Source organism: Pararge aegeria, chromosome 20 (assembly GCF_905163445.1).
Source record: "Pararge aegeria chromosome 20, ilParAegt1.1, whole genome shotgun sequence".
NCBI lineage: Eukaryota > Metazoa > Arthropoda > Insecta > Lepidoptera > Nymphalidae > Pararge > Pararge aegeria.
Window position 1 is genome coordinate 3,888,751 of NC_053199.1, and position 10,805 is coordinate 3,899,555.

A 10,805-nucleotide genomic window follows, 5' to 3' on the forward strand; every position below is an offset into this window, starting at 1 on the left:
CAATAACGCAACGGGTTGGTGTGATTTTTTGCATAAAGAAAGTTTATGGGCCGGAGTGATATAAACTGTCTCTATGTCAAAAATCACGTCAATCTGATGATCTCTTGCTTCGTGATTGAAGGACGAAACTTAAGCGTAAGCCCGTCTTCCCACGGGAACTGTGCATTTTCCGGGATAAAAAGTAGCCTATGTAAATTTCCGGCCCTCAAACTTCTGCGAAAATTCACATCAATACGTTGCTCTGTTGCTGCGTTATTGATGAGCAAACAAACACACTTTCGCATTCATAATATAAGTATGGATAATATAACACTAGTTCGCGGTACAGATTACTAAATGCATTATTGTTTTTTACTTGTTTTTATACAACTTCAACCTTGACTGCAATTTCACCTGCTGGTAAGTGAGAATGCAGTCTAAGATGGTAACGGGCTAACCTGTTAGGGGTATGGAAGTTATATAAACACATACCCCTAATCGGTTTCTACGCAACATCGTACCGGAACGCTAAATCGCTTAGTGGCGCATCTTTGTCGGTAGGGTGCTAACTAGCCACGGCAGAAGAAACGCACCACACCAGAACAGTTTAAAATTCAGAATTTTCAAATTTACAAATTTCGAACGAACGTGGAACCCCCCACTTAAATCCACAGAACTCATCGTTGCGCCATCAAACATCAATAAAGCACCGTTTATCCATATCTCAACTAACTTAAAAACAAGCAACTGTTCATAAGGAATCCCCCTGTAAAATAATTAAACAAAAGGAGCATTCTAAGATTGCAATTCTACATAAATGAAGACTCACACGCACCCAAGCACCTACTTTTGCACACTTATACAAAAACGCACACACTTACGCACGCACACACCCACTCACACTCATTCATGCTTTTGTGAATACCGTAACTTATTATTTGGTACTGGTACCTATTACTTAATTGTTACAGTTTAGATTTGTAATCTGGATTTGGCCTTATTTTAGTAATAAGCTAATACCTTAACCAAATTATATAATTTGTAACGGATTACTAATAAATAAACAAATAACTAATTATTTATTCTTCCATAACTAATTCAAAACATTCCCAGTATTTCCTTATGAAAATCCTATTGCAGATAAAAGACCGACCCGCGCATAGTACCTACGTTACGCGACGCGTAGCTGATAAATGATTTTATTTTAGCATAATATGATGTTAGAGGGCTGTTGTATCTGATTTCTTTCATTAAAATTAGGGCAGTGGCTTACTCAAAAACTATTAGGTTTTCGGTTCCACATATAAGTCTCAAAGACTAAATATAATGCAAAACTAAAGCCTGTGAAGTATAATTTCGGTTTTCATTTACTATATGATGGCCGTTGGGGCAGACGTGCACTGTATTGTTTCTGCGACAGACAAGATAGTCAATTGAGATGCTTATTTTTTTCACTATGTCGATTACATTAGTTCTCCTACAGATAACGAATTCCGTCCCTCTAGAAATTAAAAACTCTTGAGTGAATTCTTTAAAGTGAATATAATATTATAAAACACAATGTTAATATAATTAAATTATATTATACAGAAACTGTCACAAATTGTTCAGTTTGTAGTTAAACCTTATCCTCCGAAGCGATAGCAGAGTCAATTTAAGTTGGCAACTTAATTTGTATAACTTGGCCAATACCTGTCGAAGACTGGCTTTAAACATTGTATGGTGAGCAAACAGCTCAGAATGGTTTTGTTATGAGTGTTTGATTATTCAGATATAAGTTAGTACCAAATCTAATAAAGATTTTGGTTTTGGATTAGTCCTACTTTTATTAAAGGATAAAAAATTTACCGATTTTATTAGTTATACAGTTTTTATACCTTTTAATGGATAAAAGCGAAATGGTTTCCAGGACCAGTGAAGACCAGGTAGATGCTGGGCGGACAAACTTTTGCAGGCCGACTATGATTGACGAAGGTAAAGAAAAGAAAGACATGGAGAGAGCTGGGCGAGGCCTTCGCCAAAGAGGCGTACTTTTCTCGTAATCGTGCCTAACGGTAAAACTGAAATTACAAAGACCTAACTATAATTATATTATATTACTAGCGGACCCCAGCGCCATCTGTCGGGCTGATTTGTGACGCCCAAACCCATACAAAACGCATACCAAAAAATTCATTCAAATCGATCTAGCCGTTTAGGAGGAGTTCAGTGACATACACACGCACACAAGAAATATATATAAAAAGATTTCTAAGTTCCTGAATGTAAATAACGTAGTAATTGTAGTACAGGTATAATTTAAATTTATTATCGTTGATGCTATAAATTGCAATAGATGTACATTCTTTTATGTATTGTATTAGTGTATAGTGTTTATAAATAAGTTGTGCATTAAAATTAAGGAATAAATAAATTAATAAATAAATATTAATGTTTTATAATAATAATATGAAATACCAACATAGTAATCTTAAAAGAAATTCATAATTATAGTAGTAGAATTAATGGGCTTTTTTATTTATTTTATTTATTTTTAAAAGGGAAATTCCTATTAATAAGTCCTCGCAATCATCATCATTATTTATTTAGTTGTAAAAAAAAATCTAAGAATAAGCGGTTTAAACTAAACGAATAAGTTGTTTGTTTTTTGTACCCAATATACTCTGAAACCATTTTTTTGGCCAATAGAAAATTAAACTATCCCGAATTAACATAAGCTCTTATTTATTTTTAAAGAAATTGGAGATCCTTAAGAAAATTGCAATAATGTAACTCAAAGTAGCAAAATTTGGCCTATGAAATTAATTCCTTGGCATGCGCTGAGAAAACTATTGCTAATAAATAAAAGTTACTTAAAACATAATCATAGTACTCATTATGCTCTAAAATTATGTTCTAAAATTTATTCATTGTGTTCTCAAATTTATATAGATGAAACAAAAGTGGGTAACCCACTAATAAAATTTTAGAACACAGAAGATGGTATAGTGACTTAACTGTTATAGTTAGATATACTTTCCTTCCCGAACTTTTTTATAGCTAATATTTAGTTCTTTCATCATACATTAATTCTATCTAATTGTCGCATAATGTTTCGTTAATTCTTAGATGAGGGGTTCGCTGCTGTCAAAAATTGCATTTTTACGTTATTTTGCTTATTTCTAACCTCTCCCAATTATCTATTTACAAAAATCTTTAATGTATAGACACGGCTTGTCTACGATTTTGTTATATGCATATCTTAATATATATAAATCTCCTGTCACGATGTTTGTCCGCGATGGACTCCTAAACTACTTAACCGATTTTAAATTAAATTGGCACACCGTGAGCAGTCTGCTCCAACTTAAGAGATAGGATAGCTTAGATCTTTAATTATAGTCGCAATTTTATTTTATTGCAAATTATTTGTCTTTAATTAATTTACAGTCACATGTTATACATATATATACTACTATACTCATTTAAGGCTTAACGATACTGAATACTTTAAAAACAAAATCAAACGCAGACGAAGTCGCGGGCAACAGCTAGTAGATTATAAATATTCATTAGTTATCTTGGATTTCATGACAACACATACGTGACATGACGTGTGTTGTCATAAAATACTTTTCTTTTTATTTATTTATTTAATTATACCTGCACGAACCTCAGACTGGAACACATGTACCAATGCTGCATTCCGGGGCGCACAAACAGTCTAAACACTAACCGGTCAGATGATATGAAATGGAGAAAATCTCTAGAACGAGTAATAAAAACTTAAGGGTAGGCTTTTTATTACTCTTACAAAGCCTACCCGTAAGACAGTTCATATCCTGTGCATAACCAGTATGCACGCCACTGGCTGCTTGGCGGCAGAAGTAAGTATTACTTTTCCGGACGAATTCTGTCACAGGAAGCTCTTTTTCTACTAAAAATAGTCCGAGTACTCCCTACTCCAGCCGCTGAATCTCCTTGCATTCGCTGGAATTTAATTTCGCTCAGCCGAAACGTTGGTTTTCTATCGCAGCATGTGCATATTCCGCATAATAATGCAGAATTTTAGCTGAGCACCCTGCCCGTGGCTCGCCATATATCAGGGTAAAATTAAATTTATGGCGGTGCGTCAGGCATGCGGGACGTTTGGGTAATTGTGTGTAAACTAGTAACGGATATTTTGACGATTCTGAAACTAGGCGTTTAATTTATCGTATTGTAGCAAAATATAAATTAAAAACGTATCTGCCTTCCTTCAATATAGCGCACAATATACAAAATTTAAATTCAAAAATTCTTTATTCATGTAGGCCTACCTCGGGCAGTTATGAAGCGTACAAACATCTAGCGAAGTAAGTGCAATTAACACCCAAGTTTTTTTTTCGTTTAAGTAATCCAAAATTCTATTTGGCAAGCCCTTTCATTTAGTACCCATGTTATGGAAGTGTGAAAAAAAATATGATATCGGCCATTTTGTAGCGGCTGCCATCTTGAACGAAAATTCAAACTTAAAAAAGGGTTTTATTCATGCAGACCTGTTCATACCTGTAATATTATCAGTATTGTATTGTATAACCACTACCCCGACCATTGTGGACCGATTTTGGCGAAATGATGGACGCCCACAGCTGGACATAGGTCTTCTGTAGAGAGTTCCAAAATCCACGGTCTTGGTCAAAATCATTATTACAAGAGGTGATTTGTAACGATATAAATTTCTTTTATAGCTACCAAAATGATGATTTTTTTACAGATACCTTATTGCCTCCTTTTTTATTAAACTCCTATTATAGTCTAAGATCCCGCTGCAAAATCACTACGTTCATTAAGTAGTGAGTCAAACAAACATTTTTACATACTTTTATGAATAGGAGAATACACTGATAACACCGCAGCCAGTCAAAAGTGGCCGCAAGTAATTTTAATTAAATTAATGTTAATTAATATTCAAAAAAAATTTCGTTCACCTCTCTTTGAATTAAAATATCATCCACATCATAACAATGCATGTAAAGAATTCTAAAATCCATAGGTGCCGTTGCACACTCGGCTAGTGTTGCCCAAATTCAGTCTTGGTCTTGCAGTCTTGGTCTTGTTCTTGCGTTTTTGCAAGACCAAGACCAAGAACAAGACCGCGTATTTTTAGCAAGACCAAGACCAAGACTGACCGTGCAAGACTTGAGCAAGAACAAGACATAGCCTGCAAGACTCTTGCGTCTTGCAGCTAGGACTTAGCGCTATTTCACGGAGTAGTTAGGTGTAACAGTTCGGTGTATAGGTAGGTAGGTACGCTTAGGAATTCTATGAGACGCAAAAAACTATATCAAAGAATATGAAAAACTGGACCTATGCGCATTACGACTAATACCATAAACATAGCGAATAAAAAAATATCTATTAAAATCAAACTGAGTGCATGCATAGTTATGTTTTAACCATCGGCACTTTGATAATGCGGCATCAAAGGTTTTGTACTTACTTCTCAAAGAAATTTGCCGCTTTTCGGAAGTACATGGTTATGATACACGCGCCGGCGGCTTCTTTTGAAATCTAAAACAATCGTTGCCGCCGCGCCGAAATCATAACATTTGACACTATTCATGCAAAATAATTTCGAATTTTAAGAGTACCTACAGGTGTTCCAAAGAATAAATAAGTTTCAGAGTGCTTAGAATGAAAATGAATACATTATACTGATCACGCAAGTAGTGATCTTGCTCAAGTGTTATGATTAGGATAAAATGGTGAGGATAGGTAGTAGATGTCATAATAATTCATTCTAGTAAGTAATTATAATATTGATTACTTATATGGTTTTAAACTAATTACTTAGGTCCTATTATTGTACATTTAGTCATTATATTTCTTAAGTTTTTACAAGAAAAAATAGCAAAAAAGTGTTCGAATATCTCTGAGAGAGATGATGAGAGTAAGTATTTACTAGCTGTGCCCGCGACTTCGTCCACGAGGAATAGTAACTTTGGAGGTATAGTGACGTTCAGGATTTATTTATTTATTTTAAAACTTCTGTCATCAAACATACAAACGAACTCTTCAGCTTTATTCAAATAAATGATAAATCGTAAAACTCTTTTATTAAATTTCTTATAAGTTGAGGGTTCAATCTCTTTCTAGACAGATAAGTATTGTTCTTTAAAATACAGTCAAGTTATTGTAATTAATTTGTTTTTTTACATGTTTTAGCAAATGTAAGCTTATAAATCATAAATGTTTATTAAGAAACAGTTACTTCCATGGAAAACGACATATAGGTCAGTTGATTTTTCGAATTTCTTATCAAATCTTCAGTTATTTATTAATCTGCTTGATCTTTACTATGGCTATGTTAATTCAAGCTCACAATGTTCCAATTCTAATACGTTTTTCTAAGATTTAAAGTAAACTTTAATAAATAGTAATAGACTAATAGGTAATTGCAAGACTTGCAAGACTCTTGCTGCAAGACCAAGACCAAGACCAAGACTGGGAGCGCAAGACCAAGACCAAGACCAAGACCAGGTGTATTGGCGCAAGACCAAGACCAAGACTGGCTAAGTCTCGTCTTGTTCTTGCATTTGGGCAACACTACACTCGGCCGCAACTACCTCGCAGCCAGGTGTAAGCAGGTAATATTTTGATATATTTATACGTTTATGACTTACACGGATGTTCTTTATATCAAATTAAAGCGTTCCAAAACGTGATTATAATATAATAATAACTTAGCTGCACTGTTGAGAATTGCCATTGCGAGTTGAAAAAAGCCATTGCGCATGCGTCGATAGATAGGGCATGCGCAATGGCTTTAAATACTCACACAGCTGGCATTCGCCATCCTCATCTAACAAGTGGCGTTGCGCACTAACTCTCTCTCATTTTATCTGGGATATCTCGCGTTTTTAACAGATAGCACTCCTAATTTGCGGCTATTTTTTCACAGGCAGAAATATATCATAATAATAGAAAAAAAATAGCTTTAATTTGATATAAAGAACATCCGTGTAAGTCATAAACGTATAAATATATTATTCTCCTATTCATAAAAGTATGTAAAAATGTTTGTTTGACTCACTACTTAATGAACGTAGTGATTTTGCAGCGTAGATTATGAAGCTGTATAAATATTCTCATTTTTACAAGTCACTTTTGTTTGGACAAAAGAAAATTTTTGAAATCATTCCTAGATTATTGTTAGACCGGTGGATAACTAGAAGAATTGAAATTATTACCCTCAGGTTGACGTCTCCCACCTTGCCCCCGATGTCGTAGAGCCCTGGGGCTCTTCTCATGGCAGGTCTCACGCCCGCCCCACTCCCCCGGTGACGCCGTAGCAACCCCTCAGTGGGTGGTGGTGATCGGCAAGTGTCCATCCGAAAAAGAAAAAACATCTATATCTCGGACGGTCTTTATCACACGTTTTACACATAGTAAAATTTATATCAAATAAGCATTAATCAATTTAGTAACACTGCCTTCTATCGCGGATGCTCAATAAATACATGTTACAATATGAGAGGTCGAATTTCCAAAATCGTGGTATTTTCGAAACAACGCAGTTCCTAAATTCTAATTTGAAGGCACCTGCGGCTAAATTCTGTAGCTTTTGTGTGTGCATAGAAAATGGCTGTTTGTCACACCGTTATGTAACAAAGTCATAACTTTAAATTCCGATTATTCTAATGTTTTTAAATATATACAAATAGTTATGATATACAAATCTTTTATATTATTTTTATTTATTTTTACACATTTTTTTCTTTTGGAGTTAAGAAGGAATCCTCCTTAAGAATCGATTTTCATATATAAAGCGCCCGGTATGAGAAAAATGTGAGGAGTAAAGTCTACAAATGAATGACCTTGTTACGTTTTCTCTTTGCGTCGTTGCATGCCCGGCAACCGTGATGCGCAAACATGCAACGTCGCTTTCGTTTAATTAACTTATTTTTCCTATTTAAGTTACCAAGGTAACCGAATAATATCTAGATAAAGAAACAAACACATAAATGTATAGGACAGAGTGAGATAGAAAACATGATACATTTTTTTACCTATTCTAGTTACCATGGAAACTAAATAATAAACATTACGTTTATCCTAATAGTTCAGATACTCTACATCGACCTAAATCTCCCGTAGGCTACTTTTAAGAAGTTACACTTCCGCCGTGTGTGAATAAATTGCTCAGGATTTTTAATTTACCCTTTCATATGGTATTAATCTTTATTCAGTTAAAAAACTAAATAATAATAAAACTAATTTAACTCTTTTATGTTATTTTATAGCATATCCATAGTTTTTAAGTGTCGCTCTGTCAGTGCCTAACGTCCAAGCGTCACGTCTGGATTTCCAGGAAGATCTGCGTTGTGTCTTTAACAGGCACTGCAAACATGCTGAGTGGATTTTAGGATCACACCGTTCCTATAATTGTTGTGTAGACTATAAGTTGTATTTTAATTCTAGTGTGTGTATATCGAAATAAAAGTTTTTTTTTCTTTCTTTCTTTCTGATGCAGCTTTCAAAACAATTAAACCAGTGTAAACTGCTACATTACCAGTTTACACTGGTTTCGTAAGCAGTCGAAGGGAGTTTCTAATCCCTCAAATTATTTTCCAAGTGAAAAGTATACATCATCTTTATATCACTCTCTCTGAAAGAAGAGCCGAGTGTCGACTAAAATTCTATTTTAACCGACTTCAAAAAAAGAAGTTCTCATTTATTGATTTTATTTTGTCACCCCAGAACTTCAATATTTATCGACTGCTTGCTTGCTTTTATCGAATGATGGAATAAATTTTAATATAAAATTTTAATGGACAAAAAGATCGCGGCGAAATATAAATACAAAACAAATAGTACTGACGCTAACCGGGAAAAATATCATAAAGCACGGAATCGCTGTAATACATTGTGTAGGGATGCTCAACGACGCCATATTCATAAGTCTGTTGAAAGTGGTGACACTGCTAAAACCTGGAAGTTTCTTGAGTCTCTTGGAGTTGGTAAATCATCTCATAGATCTTCTATTAACGTTGATATCGAACTCCTAAATAAACATTTTTCTACTTCTGATACAATTAATAGTTCCGATAAAGAACGTACTCTTAGAATTCTTTCTTCCCACTCAACTCCTAACTTTTTACCATTTACCTTCGAGTCTTTTACTGAATGTGATGTTAAGAAGAGCATAACATCCATTGCATCGAATGCTGTTGGTGTAGATAGCATTACCCGTAATATGATCATTCCAATTCTTGACGTTGTTTCCCCTATTCTAACCCATATCTTAAACTCTTCCATTCTCTGTAGCAAATTCCCTGAAGAATGGAAGTTTGCTCAGATTATTCCTCTACCTAAAAAAAACAACCCTTCATCGTTTTCTGATTTTCGCCCCATTTCTATATTACCATTTCTCTCAAAAGTTCTTGAAAAACTCGTATCTCAACAACTTAGTCTCTTTCTTAATAAGAATAACCTTCTCAGTTCTTTGCAATCTGGCTTTCGTCCTGGTCATAGTACGGCTACTGCTCTTGCTAAAGTAACTGATGATATTCGATGGGCGATGGATAACAAGCAGTTAACAATTCTTATTCTGCTTGACTTTAGCAATGCCTTTAATACAGTTGACTTTGACATCTTGCTTAGTCTTTTACGCTCTATTAACATATCTCCATCAGTAATAGACTGGTTTCGGAGTTATCTCAATGGCCGTCGACAGCGCATTCAGATTGACGAGTCCTTTTCGTCTTGGTGTGATGTTGCGGCTGGGGTACCTCAGGGTGGCGTGTTATCTCCTTTACTTTTTTCTATTTTTATTAACTCTATTACTCAAAACATCTCTTCTCTCTATCACATGTATGCAGATGATATCCAAATATATCGCTCATCTACCCTTCAAAATCTTGGTTCTGCTGTTGCAGCTATAAATAATGATATAGCTGCAATTTCTGAGTGGAGCAGGCAATATGGGCTAAAGGTCAATCCTGCAAAATCAAAAGCTATCGTTATTGGTAGCTCAGGAATGATCGCGAGGGTTGATTGGCTGAGCATTCCTTCTGGTATTTATAATGGCATCGCTATTCCTTTTTGTGACTCTGTTAAAGATCTTGGTGTATACCTCGACCGGGAATTGTCATGGACAGCGCATGTCAAAGAGCTGAGTCAGAAAGTGTTTGTGGCGATGAGCTCGTTGCGAAGGCTGCAATCATTTCTTCCAATTCCGACCAAAGTTATGCTAGCACATTCTCTCTTTCTATCTATTCTCGATTATGCGGATGCAAGCTTTCTTAATCTGACCGAGGATCAGCTTAATAAACTTGAGCGTCTTCAAAATCTTGCTATTCGGTTCATATTTGGCCTTCGCAAATATGACCATGTTTCCGAATTTCGACAAAAACTCAAGTGGCTTCCTATTCGTCGTCGCCGGGATATGCATGTACTTTCTCTTCTGTACTGTGTGTTATTTCATCTAAATACTCCCTCGTATTTAAAAGAGAAGTTCACTTTTCTTGGTGAGCAATCTGGTGTAAGATCGTGCCGTGCGCTGACGCTGTGTATGCCTTATCATAGGACAAAATTTTATAAGCGTTCGTTTAGCGTACGAGCTGTGGAATTGTGGAATGCGCTTCCATTGAGCATACGACGATCCAAATCACTGGCGATATTTAAAAGAGCAGTTAAGGCCCATTATATTGTTAACGACTTTTAATAGTATGTATATATGTACTTACTCATTTATTGTATGTTAAAAGTATTTAATTATGTAAGTGTTGTTATTATATATATTGGTTTATTTTTATATTTATTTATTTATTATATTATTTACTTTTTATCTATTTGTGCACACT